The sequence below is a fragment of the Chiloscyllium plagiosum genome, unplaced genomic scaffold (genome assembly GCF_037043375.1).
Source record: "Chiloscyllium plagiosum isolate Xiang-an unplaced genomic scaffold, Cpla_swu_hap1 HiC_scaffold_8, whole genome shotgun sequence".
Classification (NCBI taxonomy): Eukaryota; Metazoa; Chordata; class Chondrichthyes; order Orectolobiformes; family Hemiscylliidae; genus Chiloscyllium; species Chiloscyllium plagiosum.
In genome coordinates, this window is record NW_028270146.1 from 28,704,693 (window position 1) to 28,728,292 (window position 23,600).

The following is a 23,600-nucleotide window of genomic DNA, read 5'->3' on the forward strand; positions in this document are numbered from 1 at the left end:
TTCCAGGAAGTCACTGACTGTAGCTTAAATATTTCAAAGTTGGCTACTAGCCAGAGACAGGAGGTTGTCACAACAAGTGAAGCAGCAAGAGGGATCCTGAACATAGCATTGGAGGAGATTCAGCACATGATCTTGCCAACAGGTATGAGGACTTGCTCCTTCATGGATGAGGAAAGAGTCTGAAGGGAGGATGGTCAAACTGCATACTGCATTGTAGTCCGTTCAAGTAGGAGGAACACAAATAATGACAGTAGTAAGGAGTTCTATAATTTGAGGGACAGATAGCATCCTTTGTGAGCAAGATTGAGAGTCCCACATGGTGTGTTGCCTACCTAGTGCCGAGGTAAAGGACACCTCGAGTCGGCTTGAGAGGAGACTGGAGATGAAGGGGGGGAATGCAGTTTGTGGTCCATGTTAGCACCAACATAGGAAAGAGTAGGCAAGAGGTCTTGTTTGGGCAATATTAGGAATTAGGAACAAAATTTAAAAAAAACAGGACCTCAAAGGTTACAATCTCTGGATTATAACTTGAGCTATGTGCAAATAAGCAAAGCGATAAGAATGTGAGGAAAGTAAATGTATAGTTAAAGGAGAGGAGTGGGAAAGAGGCGTTCCATTTTGTGGTGCACTAGCATCAGCCCTGGGATGGGGATGAATTCTCCTGCCATGACGGACTCCATCTGAACTGACCCGGGACCAGGATTCTAACAGAAACACCAAATAATGTGATCACAAGGACTTTACGCCAGTTAAAGGGGGGAGTAGGGCTCAGGAGAGGTTATTAAAGATTCCAGGACAAGCAATTGGACAGAGATAATTGGAGGGATCAGTACTGTATGGTCAGACAAGGGGACAGATATAAGAAGGGGTCAGTCAACACAGGACTGATGACATTTTACTCCAATGCATGCAGTATACAAAACAATCTAAATGAGCTGGTAGCGCAGATTGAAATTGGTGGGAATGATGTTGTGGGCATCACAAAGACATGGTTACAGAGGTTCAGGGCTGGGAGCTAAATATGCAAGGATACACATCCTATTGAAAGGATAGGCAGAGGGAGCCTTGTAAATAATAAATCAAAACAATTTGATAGCAAGAAGTGATTTAGGTTCACAAGACAGAGATTCTGTGTGGGTAAAGTTCAGGAACTGCAAAGGAAAAAGATTGACCCTGATGGATGTTATGTACAGGCCTCCTAACAGTATTCAAGACATGGGGCAGAAAATAAATCAGGAGATAGAAAAATCATGTAAGAAAAACACTATTAAAATAATCATGGGAGGCTTCAATATACAGGTGGACTGGGAAAATCAGATGAGTTAAAGAAATACAATGCTGGTCTGAAGCAGCAGGAGAGTGTCTCCGGAATCGATGGACTGGACTATATTCAGGTATTCAGTACCACTAATGTTTCCACTAATCAGAGAGATTTTGGTTCAAAGGCACACCTCAGAGTGAAGAGATGACCCTTTAGAACTGAGATGAGGGGAGTATCTTTAGCCAGAGAGTGGTAAGTCTGTTGAACCTTTTGCCACAGAGGGCTGTGGAGGCCAAATCTTTGAATGTATTTAAGACAGACATAGGTAGGTTCTTAATTCATAAGGGGATCAAGGGTTATGGGGAGAAAACAGGAGAATAGGGTTAGAGACAGATTAGCCATAATCAAATGGCAGACCAGATTCACTGGGCTGAATGGTCTAATACTGCTCTTTGATCTTAAGGTCTTATGACATAATGGATGGCATAATGGTTGCCATACTTAGGAGCAAGGGCAATACATATAGATAAAGGACCTTAACAAGAATGGTATGTTTATTCAAGAGTCAGTGGACCAGCAGGAATTATGGTAGCTCATGGGGTTCTCCTGAGGAATCGTGGGGACCTTGTCCCAACACTAAGTAATCATCCATCGGTGCTTGATACAGGACATGCAGAGAGTTATGAAATTTCCTGAAGACTTGAATTTGTCCAGTCACAGACTTGAGCAGGGATGGGACAGTCATAAATGTAAATGTAGAAATATGTCCAAAATTACATCCGTTCCTTGTGGGAAAAATAAACTTGGAGGGAGGTATTGTACAAAAAATGGTTCTGAAAGGATCACTGATAGAGACTAATTTAAATTCTCCCTAATCTAATGATGTGATCCATTCTTGGATTGAGAAGAAAATGAGATCCCATTGACTCCTGATAGTTATTATATTTAACCAGCCAAAATAACATGCCTGTTGTTATCTTCCAATATTTTATATCTTGTTAAGACAAATGGCTCTTCTTGTAAGGACTTGCTAATAGTTTATCCTCTGCCACCATTAACCAAATCGGCACTTAGACCCAGTGCAGAAATAAATATTAGTAGCAGCAGTCTACTCCAACTAGTAACTGTTTGTAATTCACTCTCCAAACATGCATCAAAATCCAAGCCGTTCACCCAATATCAACTATGGTCAAACCTTAGTTTAACAACATCAGCCATAGGAGCAGGGGTAGGCCATTTACTCCATCAACCTTTCCCTGTCCCTCAATTATATCACGGCTGGTGCTTCAACATCAGTCCTAAATGAACTGCCTTTATTCTATGACTGTCTTCCATCTCCCAGTTTGTAAAAACATCTATCTTGAAATTATCCTACTAGGCCCTGTAAGAATGTTGCATGTTTGAATGTGATCACCTCTCAGAGATAACTGTAGGGGATATAGGTCTAGTTTATTCAATCTTTCCTCACATGAGGATTCCTTCATGCCAGGAATTAGCTTGATGAACTTTTCTTGCATTCTCTATATAGCCAATGAATCCTTCAATAGTAACGAAACAAAAACCAATTGCAATACTCTAGCTGTGGCCTCACCTAGGTTCTACATTACTACAGGAATACCATCTTTCCTCCTATATACAAATCCTCTTGTAAGAAAGGCCGACAGGATGTCTTTGAAATGGGCATTAAAAATGTTAAATGTATCTAATTGTCATCAATGAATTTTAAGTGTTTTATTTGCTCATGATTAATATATTCTTAGGTGGATGTGTACATGTTCTTAATCTTAATTGATGCAATTTTAATAACCGAGTGATAAGCTCTCGCACACTTAAAACTGACAACATTTATTTTGTTTCTCAGAATATTTACCCTCAAGACTAATGAAATGTGACACTTGACTCACACACATTTCCAACTGTGCAGATGATGGCCTCGTGCTATGATCGCAGGACTGTCTAATCTAAAAATTGAGGTAATGTTATGGGAACCTGGCTTCAAAAACCACCATGATAGAACTTGAATTCAGTTTTGAAATTAAAAAATGAAATTAGAAGTCTAATGATAACTATGAATCAATTGTTGATTTGTCTGGGGGAAAATCTATCTCGTTCACAAAAGGGAACTGCTACCCTTACCTACTCTGGTCTACATGTGATTCCAGAGCCGGAACAATGTGGTTGACTCTTAATTTCCCTCTAGGAAATTAGGAATGGGCAATAAATGCTGGCCTAGCCAGTGATGCCCTTATCCTGTGAATGAATAAAAAATGCACAGAAAAATATTGGACGATAACTAAAGTGCTTTCAAGTTGTCTCGGCACAAAATTGTTCTAAATTCTAAGGGTAAACTTCGTCAGTCTAATTGAGAAATGTAATAATTTTCATTCAAATTATAAATGCAGGTTTGCAATGACAATTATATATGTATGAAATGGTCAGTGTTATAGTTACATTTAGGTCACTGGGTGGTTATGTCACTGGACTAGCAACCCAGAACACCAAGTCTATTTTCTGGGGACATTGGTAAAAATCCCATTTATGGCTCTTGGTGAACTGTGAATTCAATAAAAGAAGTCTGGAATAAAAAGTTGACCGGGTGGTAACCTTGTAACCACTGTGAACTGTAATAGAAACACAGCTGGCTCACAAATATCATTTAGAGAAGAAAATCTGCCATTCTTACCTGGTCTGACCTACATGTGACTCCAGATGCATGGCAATGTATTGGCTCTTAACTGCACCTTAGACAATTAAGGATGGTCTATTAATGCTGGCCTAGTCACCAATGCCCACATGATTGAATAAAAGAGAGAAAAAAAACCTCTGAGATTTCAGCATTCTGTGCACTTTCAATTCTCATTAATGGTCACCACGTCAATCGTGCCTTCTTGGTCCTGGCCATCAAATTTGGAATTCTCTCATTAAAACTGTCTTCACTTATGTATCCCTTCCCTTCTTTAAGACATGCTTTACAAACTACATATTTGAGCAGACTTTTGGTCAACTACCCACAATATTTTCTAATTGTCAAATTTTGTTTTTCCGAAACCTCCTGTGTAGTGTCTTTGGATGCTTTTCTACAATAAAAGTACTATAAAAATTCAACTTCACTTATCTTATTATTCACTTATTATTAGACTTCTGAATGGACATGTGACAATAATAAATCAAATCAACTCAAATCAAATCAAATCAAAAAACTTGCTTGTTCATAAAGAAAATTCAATTTGGAAGTTTATTTTGAGTACATTGCATATTTGATCAAATATTACATCTAAATAAATAATAACAAGAAAAGTTACTCAACCATAACTAACTTTAATTTAAATATGTATTAAAATTATCCTAGTGCAATTAGAATAATTAGTCAGTGTGTCACCCTGAATATATATCTTGCCCGTATATCAACTTCTGTTAAAGGTTCAATTGGAAAAGGGTATAGAAGTTCAGGAGACAATTTATGCTCCATCTGAAGGATCATAGCTTTTATCCTAAACATGTCCAACAATCATACTGAGACAAGGGTTGGTTCTTATTATTCATGCCACTCTTTTCTTCAAAATTCTTCAAGAGCAGATTTTGTCAAGAAAGATCAGCTCATCAAATAATGTTTCCATCTGTTTTGATAATCCCTGCACCCTTAAAATGTCTGCTTTCCAAAGATAGTTAAATCAGGCAAGGCTTCCAAATGGATATCATTTTCAACTACCGCTGTCCAAAATGAGATTGCAGGATCAACTCAAAAAAAGTTGTAATTTTCTGAGTTACTACAACAGTGTGTATCACTTAGCCACCTCATCACTGTTCCTTTCCATTCAGTTTTCCATGCACTTTGACACTGATACTTGAAGTGGTAAACTATTCAAATAGCTGCATCATGAATCTTCAATATGATTAACTACGTTTTCCCTGAAATCTATGGTTGTTATTAAAGTAATATGTGTGAACAGAATATAAGTACTGCTAATACAATTAGTAGTAGAGTTGAGAAAAATTGAAAAATATAACAGCTACACGAAATGGAGAAACCACATAACAGGTTGATTTTGCTTATCATCCACTATTTTTACTTCCCCTAGATTTTATAGGACTACACCTCTTAGTAATACAGATTTAACTCGATCAATTTAATTTCTTAAGGAGGGAGAGATAAATTGAACCATTATAGAGACATTATATCCAAGCAATGCAATGCTGTTTTAAATAGCAGAGTTTACATTGAGCCAGCAATCTACTTTCTGTTAACTGAGGCCTGCAATACTTAAACTGGCTAAACGCCAGCCAGTCTCCTGTCAGAAAATAATAAACAGCACATCTATTTTATAATATTTTGATTCAACTTAAATTTCCTGCACAGATATACCAGAAAAAAAAAAGTTATGGGCCTCCCACTTATCATTACAATCTCAAACCATATAATTTTCTGGTGGTACAGATTTTATATTTACAGATTTTTGCCATTAACTTAAATTTCTTATGTGCCCTAATACATGGAGTTTCAGAGTGAATAAAGATATCGCATACTTGACAGCAAGAATAGAACAATTCTCATAAATATTAATCAACTATTCAGTCACAGACTGTGCCTGGTGCTAATTCCTTTCTGCTATTAAAGTATTATATCAGAGGGTCCATTTCATGATGTGCAGAGGCTAGTGCCCTTTATTGACTGAGGTTGAACAGGGCATGAGCTTTCAAACCAAATTTGCAATTCAAATCTTTGCTCATAATGTACAATTCCTTAGCTTCCATAATTCTCTCGTCTGGTGCTGCAGCTGGAAATGATGAGCAAAATGCATGTAATATAAATACATACAGCATTTTAATGCAATGTTCTATTTGTAGTAGTTCAATAATTGTATATTGAAGGTGATCATATACATTGTGGTTAAGTGAGAGAGACTGGATAGCCTGGGACTCTTTCCTTGAGAAAATAGAAAACTGAGGTCTGATCTAACAGAAGGCTTAAAACTTTTGAAATGGGCTTAATTGGGAGAAAACAATGAGTAAATTTTATTCTGTTGATAAGCCAAAACTTGAGGTCACAAATATGAGATAGTCATTTATAAATCTAATGATGGATCAGTTTGTCACTAGCTAGGATTCAGGCTAGGGTTTGCTTAAGGTGACTGTCAAATCCCTCCTTGATATTGTCATTTGCTTCAAGTGTAAAAGTGATGCATTACTAATAGCGCCATGCTGGTTACTCATTAGACCAAGCTTGGAAGTCACGAGGCACTCACACATCCCACAGGGGGAGTTACTGAGGCACAATTTTAGATTAAGCCTCAGAATGCAGATGACACTTACGTCGATGATCACTGAGAAAGTGAGTTCTAGGTTATTATTCTGAAGAGTATGAGAAAATGAGTCGTTCAGCCAACACTGAGAAAACCGAAGTTCTCTTCTGATCAGCTCACAGCCTCCCCCATCAATCAAAAACAATGACAATGTCCTGAATCACCTTTTGAGAAAGGCAGACATAGATGAATGAATTCATCGCTGCTTCAATGTGCCAAGTTGGGGTTTGGCCAACTTAGATGAAAATGTATTTGAGAAGTTGGAACTCAAACTTAAGACAAAGGTCATGGTTTACTCAGTAAGTAGTAAGTCCCTAGTTCCTATTGGACGACCTACAGCATGTATCTCAATACAGTGGAGAATTAGCATCAGCAGTGCCTCCACAAATATCCCAAATCTCATAACAAAAAGGGGGTTTAACAGCAGCACGCTGTCTCAATGAAACTAATTTATAAAGCATTGAGGTGTTACCTACTGTGGATGGGACCTGCTCTTTGTATATCTGACACCAGAATCCCAAAACAACTATTCAGTCATCTTAGGAGACTCCCAGTGGGATATTGGAAACTCTTTTGGGACATCTTTAAGGCATCACTGCCTCATCAGGGGAGTCCCTGGCTTCATTCTGACCAAAACAGGGAACACTTATTCAGACAGGCTTCAGTTTAACATTTCATGTGAAAAACAGGAACTCCAATACAGCAGAACTCCTTCAGTGGAAGCCTTGATGTTCATGCTCAAGTCTTGGACTGAGTCTTGCACTCAACAACTTTCCAATTGTTAGGGGCAAGAGAACTATCAAATGAGCAAGAGTGGAAGCATTAATCCAATCGTGAGGCTTCAGCTGCTCTGTGGCACTTTGGTGAAATTCTACCACTTAAGTAAAGTAAAATTGTCAGCAAAATAAATCAAGCTTGTGGCAAAACTCAATTAACATCATCATATCAACAAATATTTCTAAACAGCCAGTGGTGTTTTTGACATATACAGATACTAACCAATGAACCTGAATTAACATTTTATATGTCATATTCAATATTTTACTTCCAATCTTTGTCATGGAGATTTCAATTCCCCTTCATTTGAATGCTAATTTCCCTTGCAAGGATCAGAGAACAATACAACTTGAATGCCATTGTTTGTTACAGTGATGTGGTATAATAAGAAAGATTTGCCTCAATCTATGATGTACTTGCAATAAATTCAATTGTGTTTCTGATAATGCACTCAGATTCCCTCAGTAATTGCCCATGACAGTCAGGAGACATTGGCTTTACAGAATATTAACTTCAAAGAATAAATTAAGCTATCACAAATATAAAATGGGACATAAATTAAAGACAGTAAATACTATTCAAAATGAATCACTAAATGCCACATCCATAATAATGAAGCACAAACTTTTTAGTCACACTTGCCTTCTTGAATCCTTCGTTATTTATCATCATTGTGGATTCATTAGCTATATTCCAACAAACTTTAAACTAAATAAAAACCAAAAGAACTGCGGATACTGTAACTCAGAAATAAAAACAGAAGAGTCACCAGACTGGAAACGGTAACTCTGATTTCTCTTCACAGGTGTTGTCAGACCTGCTGAGCTTTTCCAGCAACTTCTGGTTTTGTTTCAAACTTTAAACTAATCTCACTATCACCATCAGAGTGAATAAAGATATCGCATACTTGACAGCAAGAATATTCAGTGGACTTGCATTCAATTCTGGTGTTGCTATAAGCTCAGTTGGCTTTGTAGCAAGGCAGAGTGATGCCACCAGTATGGGTTCAATTCCTGCACCAGCTGAGATTACCATGAAGGGCTCTCCTTCTCAATCTTTCTCATTGCCTGGGGTGTGATGACCCTCAGGTTAAACTGCCACCAATCATCTCTCTCTAATGGAAGAGAGGAACTGTGGTGACTTTACCTTTCATCATCAATATGCAGCAAAGGCTCTCAATATGTGAAAAGACAGCGTACAATAAATCAGAAACTATCCACTATAAGTAGAAAAGGTACAACACTGAGTATTATTAACATATTAGATTTTGACATTTCTGTTGCGGTAGCAGGGTGTTTACAAGAAATAATTGGATGTGATGTCAAAAGATGCATCAGCCAGCCATAAGAGAAGATGATATCATTTAAACTTAGGATAAATTTTTAAGGCAAAATTATTCCTTATAGTGAGGCAAAGAACGTTAAATTGATTTGCAAGATAGTTGTGAGGCTTATAGAAATTATGGAAATTTGGATGTGAATAAAACAGTAATTGGCTATTTTGGGAGGGCGTTTACAGAAATTGCTGATTAACTCTGTCTTCAATGAGGGCAGTAACATATGTCTTCACATCTGCACATTGAGCCATCCAACAACATCAATTAACATAAAAGGTCATGCTGAGGGGGTAAGCCTCTGAAATAACATATGAAAGATGGAGTCAGCTGTTAATCCAATTATTAAATTGAAGTGTGCAGCTAACCAAACACAAAAAAAAGCCATTCTTTTTGAGTTCTGATGATGTAATTGATCTGAAATATTAACCCTAGGAGTCTCTGCGCAAATGTTGTTTGGTTTGCTCAGTGATTCTCAGACACTCCAGTCTTAATGCAGACAGAGAGCATGGAGAGAATAGAGGCTTACTGAGCAGTGGAATAAGCATTCATCACTCCTCACATTAGTCCATGGGAATATCTCAATTCTCAAAGATATTGTCTTGGTCAGCTTCAACATGCTGGGAATTGAAAATGCTAATTTTATAACTTTGCATTTTCATTGAAACAATTTATCTACAAGGAATGCAAATTGACCTAGATCATAACCATGGTGGCTGTTGATGCTCCAACAACTTTCCCATTTACACTGCCTCTCTGCTTTATTTTTTATTTCCTTACTTGCCTGACCACAGCTACTTTCACTTTGTGCCATTCTGAATCTCCACTGTTGTCCATCTAGATTAGATGATTAGATTAGGTTCCCTACAGTATGGAAACAGGCCATTCAGCCCAACAAGTTCGCAGTGCCCCTCCAAAGTGTAACCCACCAAGACCCATTCCCCTACCCTATATTTACCCCTGACTAATGGACCTAACACTATGGGCAATTTAGCCTGGCCAATCCACCTGACTTGCACATCTTTGGATTATGGGAGGTAACTGGAGCACCAGGAGGAAACCCACGTAGATATAGGGAGAATGTGCAAACTCCACATATACAGTTGCCTGAGGTTGGAATCAAACCTGGGTCCCTGGAGCTTTGAGGCAGCAGTGCTAACCACTGAGCCACTATGCTGTCCACTATGCATACATCTAATGAAATTCTAATTCTTTTTCCCTTCGTTTCAACCTTTCTTAACTCCGTACTAGCTTAAAACATTGCAGACTCTCTAACATTTTTCCAGTTCTAGTTGTCTTAACATCTCTACTTGGAAAAAAAGTAACAAGCTTTGATTAAAGAAATTACTTCAAGGTAACAAGGCAGAATCAGTCCAGGTTTTATAAAACAGAAATCAATCTATTGGTATTCTTTGAGGAAGTACCATGTACCATGGACCATGGATAAAGAAAAAACAGTAGATTTACCATATTTAGTTTTTGAGAAGCTTTTTCGAACCAGTATCATATCATATTTTAAGATCATTGCCAATAATAAAAGCTTACCATGTAGACATTGGCATCTTGGCATAGATAGAAGATTGACTAGATAACAGGAGGCAGAGAATGGGTTTAAATGGGTCTTTTTCAGGTTGGCAAGATACAATGAATGGTGCATCATAGGACTCCTCAGCTGGGACCTCAACTGTTTATAATTTATATCAATGACTTGTATAAAGGAACGGAGTTATGGTTGCCAAGTTTGCTGATGATGCAAAGGTAGATGGGAAAATAAACATGAGGAGGACATACGGAGGTTACTACAAAATACAGATAGGTTAAGCGAGAGGGGTAAGACATGGAAAATGGTAGAAAGAATGAATAAGAAGCCTATTATTTAAATTGTAGAGTTCTGAAATGCAGAGGGAAGTGTGTGCCTAATTGCAAGAATTACAAAAAGTTAGTAAGCAGCTACAGAAGTAGGGAAGTTAATGGAATTTTGTAAATTATTATGAGAGTAATTGAATACAAAAGTAGGAAGGTTATGTTTCAGTTGTACAGGTACGACTTCGTGTTCTGAGGAAGGGTCACTGGACCCAAAACGTTAACTCTGATTTCACAGATGCTGCCAGACCTGCTGAGCTTTTCCAGTAATATCTGTTTTTTTGTTTCTGATTTACAGCAGATTACGGATTTTTGGATTATGCTTGTTGGAGGCTTGTTCTTTCAGCCCCTAAACATTGCAATGGTAGTTCCTCAGGCTCATGTCTAAGACTGATCATTTTCAGTGGTCTCATTCATAATCGTCCTTGCAGCACAGAGTGGAAGGATCATGAATGTTTATTTCACTGCAAGGTGCACTCTGGATTAGTACACATATATCCACCCTGCATCTTGGTGAAAATGTTAGTTAGGAAACAGATCAGCTGCAATTTCATTAAGTAGTTCGCATGTCAACTTGGCTATCTCAATATTGCACCGTTTCTGATCCATAGTGCTCAGATTCATAGGGGGGAGTGAATAAAAATAAAATAAATACTTCAAGTTAAATGGCACTTTTTCTTCATGAGTTCAAGTGTCTTATTATCAATATAGTTCTTTTGAAGTGATAGGAGCTGCAGAATGAAAGAAAACCTAGCAGTTAATTTGTGCAACAAGACTGTATAATCAACAATGTAATGGTGAGGTCATCTGTTTTAGTGTTGCTTGGCCAGAACACTAGAGAAACTTAGAATTAGAATTAGCTTTATTGTCAAATATACACTTTGGGTACAAGTTTTTAAGTACAAATTTTTAGGGGAAAAAAATTAGAAAAATAAAGAAATAAAACTTCAGAATAATAGTCCTTCTAATCCAGTCCCTGTGGCAACTTGCCTTCGGTCAGTGCCAGGCTTCATCTCAAGTCCAGATGTCCACGTTGAGATCTCTCGGCAAGACACTGCCACTCCAGGCCTGCTGAGAAACTGCCACACCAGGCCTGGAGGATACCACACTGGGCCAGAAGACTACCACACTGGGCCAGGCCACTGAGAGACTGCCACACTAGGCCACTGAGAGACTACCAACCAGACCACGGAAAGACTGCCACACTGGGCTACTGACAGACTGCCACATCAGTCCTGGAGACTGCCACACCATGCCGAGACAGTGCCGCTCGGGGCCAGGGGACCGCCACACTGGGCCACCGAGAGATCACTGCGCCAAGCCATGAGACAGCAATGCCGGGCCACCAAGAGACCATAACGCCAGGACCAAACTGACACTGAGATTCTGAGTCCGTGCTGAGGCTGCGAGTTCAGGATATCACCAAGAAAAAAGAAGGAAAAAAGCACAAAAGAGAGAAGAAAGAAATGGATAGAGTTGGTGAGTTCCAACTGGAGAGTTCTACTTCACCACCATTTTGAAATATTACAGGAAGGGAATTAAGTGAAGATGATGCCTGATGAACTTGACAGATTTTCTTTGAAGTCCTTAATGTTTGTTCAAAATGTTGTCGTGGATTCTTTAATGTTCAATAAAGTGTGGTGCTGGAAGAAACACAATGGGTCAAGCAGTCCTGATGAAGCTTGAAACATCAACTTTCTTGTTCCTTCGATGCCTGACTTGTTATGCTTTTTCCAGCACCACAGTTTATCGACTCTGATTTCTCCAGCATCTGCAGTCCTCACTATCTGCTATGGATTATTTTTTATAAATAACAAGGAGGGTTCCATGTATCATCTGAAAATCTATTTCTCCATCAGTTCTTTTACCTTGACAGAAGCTCAAGGGTAAATCAGAAAATGTCATGATTTGGCCCCTAAGTGTTTCACTCTTGTTTTGTTTTGACTGTAAATGTCAGTGTGCTCTGAAACATAAATTATTTGGACTAGAAAGGACCAGGATATTTTAGATTTTGAGGCCATAGATCCAGAATTCATAAACTCTGCCCAGCATTCTGCCAGCATCCAGATGTAAACATCACCTTAGTTAAAAGGAATTGGCCTGCCTATAGGTCTTCCCGAGTCTTGAAAACAAACATGTTCATTCTGCAATTCCCCTTGCGAGTCTCATCTATTTTGACGGTTGATTTCACACTTGCAGATCGATTATCTGAGCTTTGAGTTTTGCTCCAATCTTTCAGTTTTGTGGGCATTGATCCTGAGCTTGCTTCTGTAGTTTTGGTATTTTTCTGATGAGGTTCACAAATCAACTTGCATCTCGAGGGCTGCAAGTCTCTCAAGGTGTTTTTGAAGTACTGTACGGCTGGCTTTTCCAGTTCATGGTTTGGTGTGGTACGCTTGGATTCAGAGCCTGCCTTCTGCTGTCTGCTGCATGAGAGAGTAGGTTGCTTGTGGACTTTGCTGTGTCAGATATGCTGGTGGTTATTCAAAGCAAGCTTTCTATAGGAGGTTGATGGTTTTGGAAGACTTTAGTCAAGGCAAGCATATTAATCTGTGCAGACATCCAACTCTTAACAGTATCATTGAATCTGGAGGTGTGATAATGTAATAAAAGGTGTGTGATTTATACATATGTTATCATTTTTGGAGTTAACATTTCAAAATAGTGGCATATGGTTGTTGGTTATTTTTGGGAAATGAAATTTGGTTCAGATAGTCCTGTTGGAACAATGACCTAATCCTGCCTGTGACAGAGAGAAGGTGACTATGAACCCCTGCAGTGTTAATGGAAAGTTGTTTATATTGATTTATGACAAGTAATATAGACATTTAGAATAATCGAGGAGTGATTAGAATTTAGCAAATTCAGGGACTGAAGTTTTTTATAGTGGTTTGAAGGAAATCTGAACACAGTTAAAAGTACAGCTTCTCTCCTCGAAAATTGTATTAGACAGTTCAGGGAAAACTCAGTCTTTTTAGTTAGAAACTGGTAATTTCTGATACTTGCAAACCAGAAATGCTTTGTTAGAAATCTATGAGGGATTAAAAATGAAGGAACTTTTAAGCTTTCAGTTTTGTGAACGTTTATGGAAGAAGACTTCACAGTTCACAGGAAAGAAACTGGAGTGAATTAGTTAAGTCAAACTTGAAGATTTGATATTGAGATGTAATTTCTTCAGACTTGAATCTCTGGGATAGCTGGTGTCAGAAAGTCGGTTGAAAATTTGTTTTGCTGTGTGTTTTAAGTTATTTTTAAACTGTGTTCTATATCAAAATTGCTTTTTTAATTGTTTTTTTATCTTTTGAACAGTAAAATTCTATCTTGTTTGAAGAAATAGTGTAGCCTTTTGTGACTATGGTTTGGCAAATGAGCACCACATTCAACAACATTTCTATTAAAAAAAACAAGCATATGATCCCCCAAGACAGATTTTATTCTGTGATCTGATTTGATCATAGCATAACTTCATTGCATAAAGTTAGCAGGAGTTTGGATGCTCTGGCCTTTCGCAGTGTTATCTCCCAGTGGTGAGAGTTCAGAACCATTAGTCTTTTGCCTAACACATTTCAGTTGCTTCATCAATGACCTTCCCACGATCAGGGGTGTATTTTGCTGATGACTGCATAATGTTCAGCATTATTTGTAACTCCTCGGATACTGAAGCAGTCCATATTCAAGTGCAACAAGATCTGGACAATATCCAGGTTTGGGCTGACAAGTCTCAAGTGACATTCGTGCCACACAAATGCCAGGTCATGACCATCACCAATAAAAGACTATCTAACTACAGCCCCTTGACATTAGTGGTGTTACAATCAATTAATCCCCAATATTAACCTCCTAGAGGTGATCATTGGTCAGAAACTCAACTGGACACACCACTTAAACTGAATAGTTACAAGAGAGGTCAGAGGCTAGGAATACTGTGGTGAGTAACTCACCTGCTGACTCTCCAAAGTCTGTCCACAATCTACAAGTTACAAGTCTGGACAGTGATGTACTAGTCCCCACTTGCCTGAATGAGTGCATCTCCAACAATGCTCAGAAAGCTTGACACCATCCAGGACAAAGCAGCTGGCTTGATTGTCGCTACATCCACAAGCATCCACTCCCTCCATCCCCGAGACTCAGTAACAACAGTGTGCACTATCTACAAGATGCACTGCAGAATTCACTAAAGATCCTCAGACAGCACCTTCCAAATCCACAGCCACTTCCAGCTAGAAGGAAAAGAGCAGCAGATGCATGGGAACATGACCATGAACATTAAATTCCCCTCCAAACCACTCACCATACTAACTTGGAAGGATATTGCTGTTTCTTCACCATTGCTGGGTCAAAATCTTGGAATTCCCTCCCTAATAGCATTGTGGGTCCACCCCCAGCAGGTGGACTGTAGAGGTTCAAGAAGACAGCTCATCACCACCTTCCCAAGGGCATCTAGGGATGGACAATAAACGTTGGCCGGCCAGCAACACCCACATCCCATGAATTAACAATTGTAAAAAAAACTTGAATTTTAAGAATTTTACATACGCTTTTAGTCCAGCAGGTTTACTCTGGATAGAAATAACAAAGGCAAGTTGAACAATGGGATATGCCCAATGTTTTTTATTAAAGCAAAGAGGAGTACAACGTACTGCAGTAGCGGTAATACATCACAAGTTCATATGGAAGAGGAGCAGGCCACTTAGACCAATCAGCCTGTTCCAACACTCAATGAGATCGTGATTGATCTGAGACTGAACTCCATATACCTGCCTTTGGTCCCAGATCCTTTAATATCTTTGCTTGACAAAAATATATCTGTCTCAGGTTTATAATTAACAACTGATCCTCCATCTACTGGCATTTATGAGTTCCAAATATTTACCAGCCTTTGTGTGTAGAATTGCTTCCTAACATCTTTCCTTAACAGTCTGGCACTAATTCTCAGACTATGCTCTCTTGTTCTAGAGTCCCCAACTAGTGGAAGTTGTGTATTTTATTTATCAATACTTTTCCTGTTAATATCTCGTGCATTTCAATCAGATCACCCCTTAACCTTCTAACTTCCAGAGGAAATAGGCCTAATTTGCATAATGTCTAATTGGTATAATGTTTGATCAATTACTAATTAGGACTTGCTTGTTTTCCTTGGAAAGAGGCTAATCTCTTGGTTTTAATGAACTTTACATTCATCTTAGCCTGCTCAGCTGAGACCATTTATATGTCATCCAATAAATTGTATGATATTGACACAGTACAATTCTATGATTAAGTGCACTTTGTTTAGCTGATTAAATAGTCACATTATCAGATTAAATTCATTGTTCTTATTTTAAAACATGACTCCAGACTTTCAGAGCTCCTATGACAATTTGATGCATTACTGTTGAGTTTAAGGTAAATAAAGTGACTACAGTCTTACCAGAACACAGGGCTGCTGTCTCATTTGAGAGAGACTGATGACGTTTGACCTGAGGATCACCATGCCTCATTCAAGGAGAGAGGTGAAAAAGAGAGTCTTTCAAAATAATCTCAGTCGGTGTGGGAACAATAGTAACTTAAATGCGTCCACATTTCTTAAGACACAGAAACATTATGATCAGTGACCTTACTAATCATTGGGTCATCATGTGATCATTAACTTCTCCAATAAGGCAAACATTTCTTTTGTTTCCTTCATTTCATTTTATTTTGACTAAACCAGTAAATTTTAGGTTAATACTTACATTGACCATTGAGGTAAAGATTATTGCAGAGAATCATGCATCACTTCTTAAACCAGTAGAATAGTAAGAGCCAAATGGCTGCAGGTTCTGGTTTGGCATGTTGAAAATGTTTTGTTTTTTTCTGAAAATCCTCCGTACCATCTTCAAAATGGAAGACCAGATGTCGCCTTCAGTTATGTGTTTGGCAGCACCAGTTTGACATTTGAGGGATAATTGCACTCGTATGCATAATATGTTTATCTGTTAATACTCTAATCCAATAATTGTCAACTTAAAATTAAAACAAAATTATTACGTGTTAGGAAGTTGGAGGTGAGTTTATCCTTTTTTTAAAAATCTAGCACTCCAGAAAACCATTTCACCAGAGGTAAAAGTTTGTCACAAAATTTGCAATGACGAATAAGTGAATGCTGGCGGAGTAAATTAAAATAACACAAATATTATGAAATAATGAATAATATCAAAACATGTTTATATTCACAACTGAGCTGAAGTAAACATTTACAAATAGATGTTGTGCAATGAGTTCCTGGATCAACCAAACTGGCATATTGGTAACAGAAATCCAGTGTGGCTAAGTGAGTCAAAACCTGATAAATAAAAATAAGAAAAGTATTCCTGGCTGATACCTGGTGAGAGAAATAATGAACTCCATTAGCTATTAGCTGACAGCTACATGAACAATTCTGCAGGCTATCTAACAAATTTGAGAGCACTGATTTTACAATCCAGTTACAATTAGGCTCACTACAGTGAGACTAGCATGTGGATGCTTTTGGATACCAGAGTTCAAACAAAATGCGGAGGACCCAGGGAGCATACAGTATGCATTTGCTCGGATGACGTCAGGGGTGCAAAACTCCTGCTTTGATGAGAGACGTGAGGTAATAAGAACTTTCTAAAGAAGCAGCAAAGGAAAGGGGATGTTTAATTGAGCTTTCAGAGACTAAGAGAGGTTTTGGTAGAATGAACATTGACAGATTTTTCCTCTTGTTACTTTTCTATCTTTCATATTCTTCCCTTAGAGAATAGTTTGAACAGGAGAATGATTCACAGGCTAATTAACTGTCTGATAGACTGCAACATAAACTCTTCTTCCACGTCTGTGTCTATCTTTACACCAACCAAAAGGGAGGTTAGAGCTGGTACAAAAACAAAAATTGCTGGAGAAAATCAACAGTTCTGAAGATGGGTCCCTGAGATTGAAATGTTAACTCTTGTTTCTTTCCATAGATGCTGCCAGACCTGTTGAGTTTCTCCACCAATTTCAGTTTTGTTTCAAATTTCTAGCATATTGCAGTTCGTTGTTTTACTTTAGGTCAGTGTGGGATGATGCTGGGATCTTATTCTACTGGCTTCTAAAACTTAAATGTAAACAGAGGACTTCAGCTTCCACAGATGTACTGATGACCAATGTCAAGAAGTATCAGCTGTGGCTCAGTTGGTGTGTTAGTCTCTGATTTGCAAAGCCCTACATTCCAGTCCCACTCCCAGGCTTGGGAGTTGGTTTAGCTGGATGGCTGGTTTATAATGTGGAGTGATACCAACAGCATGGATTCAATTCCTGCCTAGAACTGAGATGGCCATTTTTGATTGGGAAATACACAATGTGTGCTGGGTTGATGTAGAATATAGAACATAGAAGAATGCAGCGCAGTACAGGCCCTTTGGCCCTCGATGTTGCACCAATCCAAGCCCACCTAACCTACACTAGCCACTATCCTCCATATGCCTATCCAATGCCCGCTTAAATGCCCATAAAGAGGGAGAGTCCACCACTGCTACTGGCAGGGCATTCCATGATCTGACGACTCGCTGAGTAAAGAACCTACCCCTAACATCTGTCCTATACCTACCACCCCTTAATTTAAAGCTATGCCCCCTCCTAATAGCTGACTCCATACGTGGAAAAAGGTTCTCATGGTCAACCCTATCTAAACCCCTAATCATCTTGTACACCTCTATCAAGTCACCCCTAAACCTTATTTTCTCCAATGAAAACAACCCCAAGTGCCTCAGCCTTTCCTCATACGATCTTCCTATCATACCAGGCAACATCCTGGTAAACCTCCTCTGCACCCGTTCCAGTGCCTCCACATCCTTCCTATAGTACGGCGACCAAAACTGCACACAATACTCCAGATGCGGCCGCACCAGAGTCTTATACAACTGCAACATGATCTCAGGACTCCGGAACTCAATTCCTCTACCAATAAAAGCCAGTACGCCATATGCCTTCTTCACCGCACTATTTACCTGGGTGGCAACTTTCAAAGATCTGTGTATATTAAACTTGGATTGGAGCCAAGCTTAATTTTAGCGCTAAAATAAAATAATGAACAGTGGATGCTGGAAATCTGAAACATAAACAGAAAGTGATGGAGAAACTCAGCAGATCTGGCAGCATTTGCAGAGAGAGAGGAACAGAGTTAATGCTTCATGTCCAGTGACCCTTTGTCATAACTGATAGCAGTTGAGAAAGGGTGTCATTTATTCTGATGACAGCTAACTCACTCCCCATCATCAGCAGAAATAAACCCTTTTCCCAGCCGCTGATGAATGTTCATTAGACGAGAAATGCTACTTCTGTTTCTTCCTTTTCAGATTCCAGGTGTCAAAACTATTTCTTCAAGGCCTGGAAAATAAGGATTTCTGTACCAGGACTGATAAAACTGATCTTGACTACTGGAACTCTGGGATGCCAACTCTCTAGCATGGAATAGTTCCGACATACACTTTGATGTGAAATGAGCAAATCAGATAGACCTCAATCCAAAAAGTCAAAAGTGAGGACTGCAGATGCTGGAAACCAGAGTCTAGATTAGAGTGGTGCTGGAAAAACACAGCAGGTCAGGCAGCATCCGAGGGTGAGGAGGAGGAAGCTGCCTCTGGTCAGTGGAGCCAGTACTCACTTTTTGGTCTGACAATGTATAGACCGGTTGATGAAAAAAGACCAAGGATCATCTAGTTCAGCTTCTCTCATCCTGATAGTCCATGATATAATAATTATGGGATAGTTGACTAACCTTGGAGAACGTGAGGACTGCAGATGCTGAGATCAGAGTCAAAAGTGTGGTGCTGAAAAAGCGCAGCAGGTCAGGCAGCATCCTAGGAGCAGGAGAATTAATGTTTCAGGCATGAGCTATTCATCAGGAAGGGAGTAAGAATAATAGGGTAGTTATGGTAAGGGATTTTAACTTTTCAAACATCGACTGGGACTGCCATAGTGTTAAAGGTTTAGATGGAGAGGAATTTGTTAAGTGTGTACAAGACAATTTTCTGATTCCAGTATGTGGATGTACCTACTAGAGAAGGTGCAAAACTTGACCTACTCTTGGGAAACAAGGCAGGGCAGGTGACTGAGGTGTCAGTGAGGGAGCACTTTGGGGCCAGCGACCATAATTCTATTTGTTTTAAAATAGTGATGGAAAAGGATAGACCAGATCTAAAGTTGAAGTTCTAAACTGGAGAAAGGCCAATTTTGACCGTATTAGGCAAGAACTTTCAAAAGCTGATTGGAGGCCGATGTTCTCAGGTAAAGGGACGGCTGGGAAATGGGAAGCCTTCAGAAATGAGATAACAAGAATCCAGAGAAAGTATATTCCTGTCAGGGTGAAAGGGAAGGCTGGTAGGTATAGGGAAAGCTGGATGACTAAAGAAATTGAGGGTTTGGTTAAGAAAAAGAAGGAAGCATATGTCAGGTATAGACAGAATAGATCGAGTGAATCCTTAGAAGAGTATAAAGAAAGTAGGAGTTTACTTAAGAGGGAAATCAGGCGGGCAAAACAGGGGCATGAGATAGATTTGTCAAATAGAATTAAGGAGAATCCAAAGGGTTTTTACAAATATATTAAGGACAAAAGGGTAACTAGGGACAGAATAGGGCCCCTCAAAGATCAGCAAGGCGGCCTTTGTGTGGAGCCACAGAAAATGGGGGAGATACTAAATGAATATTTTGCATCAGTATTTACTGTGGAAAAGGATATGGAAGATATAGACTACAGGGAAATAGATGGTGACATCTTGCAAAATGTCCAGATTACAGAGGAGGTAGTGCTGGATGTCTTGAAATGGTTAAAAGTGGATAAATCCCCAGGACCTGATCAGGTGTACCCGAGAATTCTGTGGGAAGCTAGAGAAAAGATTGTTGGACCTCTTACTGAGATATTTATATCATCGATAGTCACAGGTGAGGTTGGCAAACGTGGTGCCACTGTTTAAGAAGGGCAGTAAAAACAAGCCAGGGAACTATAGACCAGTGAGCCTGACCTCGATGGTGGGCAAGTTGTTGGAGGGAATCCTGAGGGATAGGACGTACATGTATTTGGAAAGGCAAGGACTGATTCGGGACAGTCAACATGGATTTGTGCGTGGGAAATCATGTCTTACAAACTTGATTGAGTTTTTTGAAGAAGTAACAAAGAAGATTGATGAGGGCAGAGCAGTAGATGTGATATATATATGGACTTCAGTAAGGCATTCAGTAAAGCTGGATGAACAATGGATCATTCGGGAGGCTGAGGGGGTAATTGAGAGGAGTTACCGGGAGTTGGTCACTCCTAAGGCTCAGAACAAGGATAAATGGGTTACAGTTAGGGGGAGGAAAGGGGACAGTCAGACAGTGCAGAGATCCCCTGTGGACATTCCCCTCAGCAATAAGTATACCGTTTTGGATACTGCTGGGGGGGATGACCTACCAGAGGAAAGCCAAAGCAGTCAGTTCTCTGGCACTGAGCCTGACACTGTGGCAAAGAAGGGAAGGGGGCAGAATAGAAAAGTACTCATGGTAGGGGACTCGATAGTTAGGGGATTCGACAGGAGATTTTGTGGTCAGGATCGGGATTCCCGGAAGGTATGTTGCCTCCCTGGTGCCAGGGTCCGGGACGTCTCCGATCGGGTGTATAAGTTCTAAAAGGGGAGGGCGAACAGCCAGAAATCTTGTTACATATTGGCACTAATGATATAGCCAGGAAAAGGATCGAGGATATAAAAAGTGATTTCAGGGAGTTAGGATGGAAGCTGCAAAGCAGGACGAACAGAGTAGTGTTCTCTAGTTTACTACCGGTGCCACGAGATAGCGAGGCGAGGAACAGGGAGAGGGCACAGCTTAATACGTGGCTGCGCAGCTGGTGTAGGAGGGAGGGCTTCAGATATGTAGATAATTGGGATGCCTTCTGGGGAAGGTGGGACCTATACAAGAAGGACGGGTTGCATCTGAACTGGAAGGGGACCAATGTCCTGGGTGGAAGTTTTGCACGAGTAGTTCGAGAGGGTTTAAACTAGTAATGCAGGGGCGTGGGAACCTGAGCTGTATACCGGAGATGAGAGTTGATGCAGATGAGGCAGTAGCAAGAGGTAGACCAGCTAGTGGAAAGGATTTTCCTGGCAAGGAACCAAGGTATCAGTTAAAGTGTGTTTGCTTTAACGCAAGGAGTATCAGGAATAAAAGTGACGAACTTAGAGCATGAATCAGTACCCGGCGCTATGATGTTGTGGCCATAACAGAGACATGGGTTTCTCAGGGGCAGGAATGGTTGCTGGATGTTCCAGGGTTTAGAGCATTTAAAAAGAATAGGGAGGGGGGAAAAAGAGGAGGGGTGTAGCACTACTAATCAGAGAGGGTATCACAGCTATAGAAGCTTCCATTGGCGAGGAAAATCTGCCTACCGAGTCAGTATGGGTGGAAATTAGGAACAGCAAAGGAGCAGTCACCTCTTTAGGGGTTTACTACAGGCCCCCCAATAGCAGCAGGGAGATGGAAGAAAGCATAACTCAGCAGATTTTGGAAAAGTGTGGACGTAGTAGGGTTGTTGTAATGGGTGACTTTAACTTTCCCAATATTGATTGGAACCTCCTTCGAGCAGAAGATTTGAATGGAGCTGTTTTTGTAAGGTGTGTTCAGGAGGGTTTTCTAACTCAGTACGTTGACAGGCCGACGAGGGGAGAGGCCATTCTAGACTTGGTTCTCGGAAACGAGCCGGGGCAGGTATCAGATCTTGTGGTGGGAGAGCATTTTGGTGATAGTGACCACAACTGCCTCACATTCTACATAGCTATGGAGAAGGAGAGGATTAGGCAAAATGGGAGGATATTTAATTGGGGAAGAGGAAACTATGATGCGATTAGACATGAGTTAGGAAGCATGGATTGGGAGCAATTGTTCCATGGTAAAGGCACTATAGACATGTGGAGACTGTTTAAGGAACAGTTGTTGCAAGTGATGAATAAATATGTCCCTCTGAGACAGGCAAGAAGTGGTAAGATAAAGGAACCTTGGATGGCGAGAGCGGTGGAGCTTCTCGTCAAAAGGAAAAAGGTAGCTTACATAAGGTGGAGGAAGCTAGGGTCAAGCTCAGCTCTACAGGATTACAGGCAGGCAAGGAAGGAGCTTAAAAATGGTCTGAGGAGAGCCAGGAGGGGACACGAGAAAGGCTTGGCAGAAAGGATTGGGGAGAACACAAAGGCATTTTACACTTATGTGAGGAATAAGAGAATGGTCAAAGAAAGAGTAGGGCTGATCAGGGATAGCATAGGGAATTTGTGTGTGGAGTCTGAGGAGGTAGGGGAAGCCCTAAATGAGTTTTTTGCTTCTGTCTTTACGAAAGAAACAAACTTTGTAGTGAATGAAACCTTTAAAGAGCAGGTGTGCATGCTGAAATGGATCGAGATAGAGGAAGCTGATGGGCTGAAAATTTTGTCAAACATTAAGATTGACAAGTCTCCAGGCCCGGACCAGATTTGTCTTCGGCTGCGGGAAACGAGAAATGCAATTGCTTCGCCACTTGCGAAGATCTTTTCGTCCTCGCTCTCCAGTGGAATCGTACCTGAGGACTGGAGAGAGGCAAATGTAATTCCTCTCTTCAAGAAAGGAAATAGGGAAATCCCTGGCAATTACAGACCAGTAAGTCTCACGTCTGTTGTCTGCAAGGTGTTAGAAAGGATTCTGAGGGATAGGATTTATGACCATCTGGAAGATTTAATCATCTTGATTAAATGCAGTCAACACGGCTTTGTGAGGGGCAGGTCATGCCTCACAAACCTTATCGAGTTCTTTGAGGATGTGACTAGAAAAGTTGATGAGGGTCAAGCTGTGGATGTGGTGTATATGGGCGTTAGCAAGGCATTTGATAAGGTTCCCCGTGGTAGGCTCATTCAGAAGGTCAGGAGGAATGGGATTCAGGGTAACATAGCTGTCTGGATACAGAATTGGCTGGCCAACAGAAGACTGCGAGTGGTAGTAGAAGGAAAATATTCTGCCTGGAAGTCTGTGGTGAGTGGTGTTCCACAGGGCTCTGTCCGTGGGCCTCTATTGTTTGTAATTTTTATTAATGACTTGGATGAAGGGATTGAAG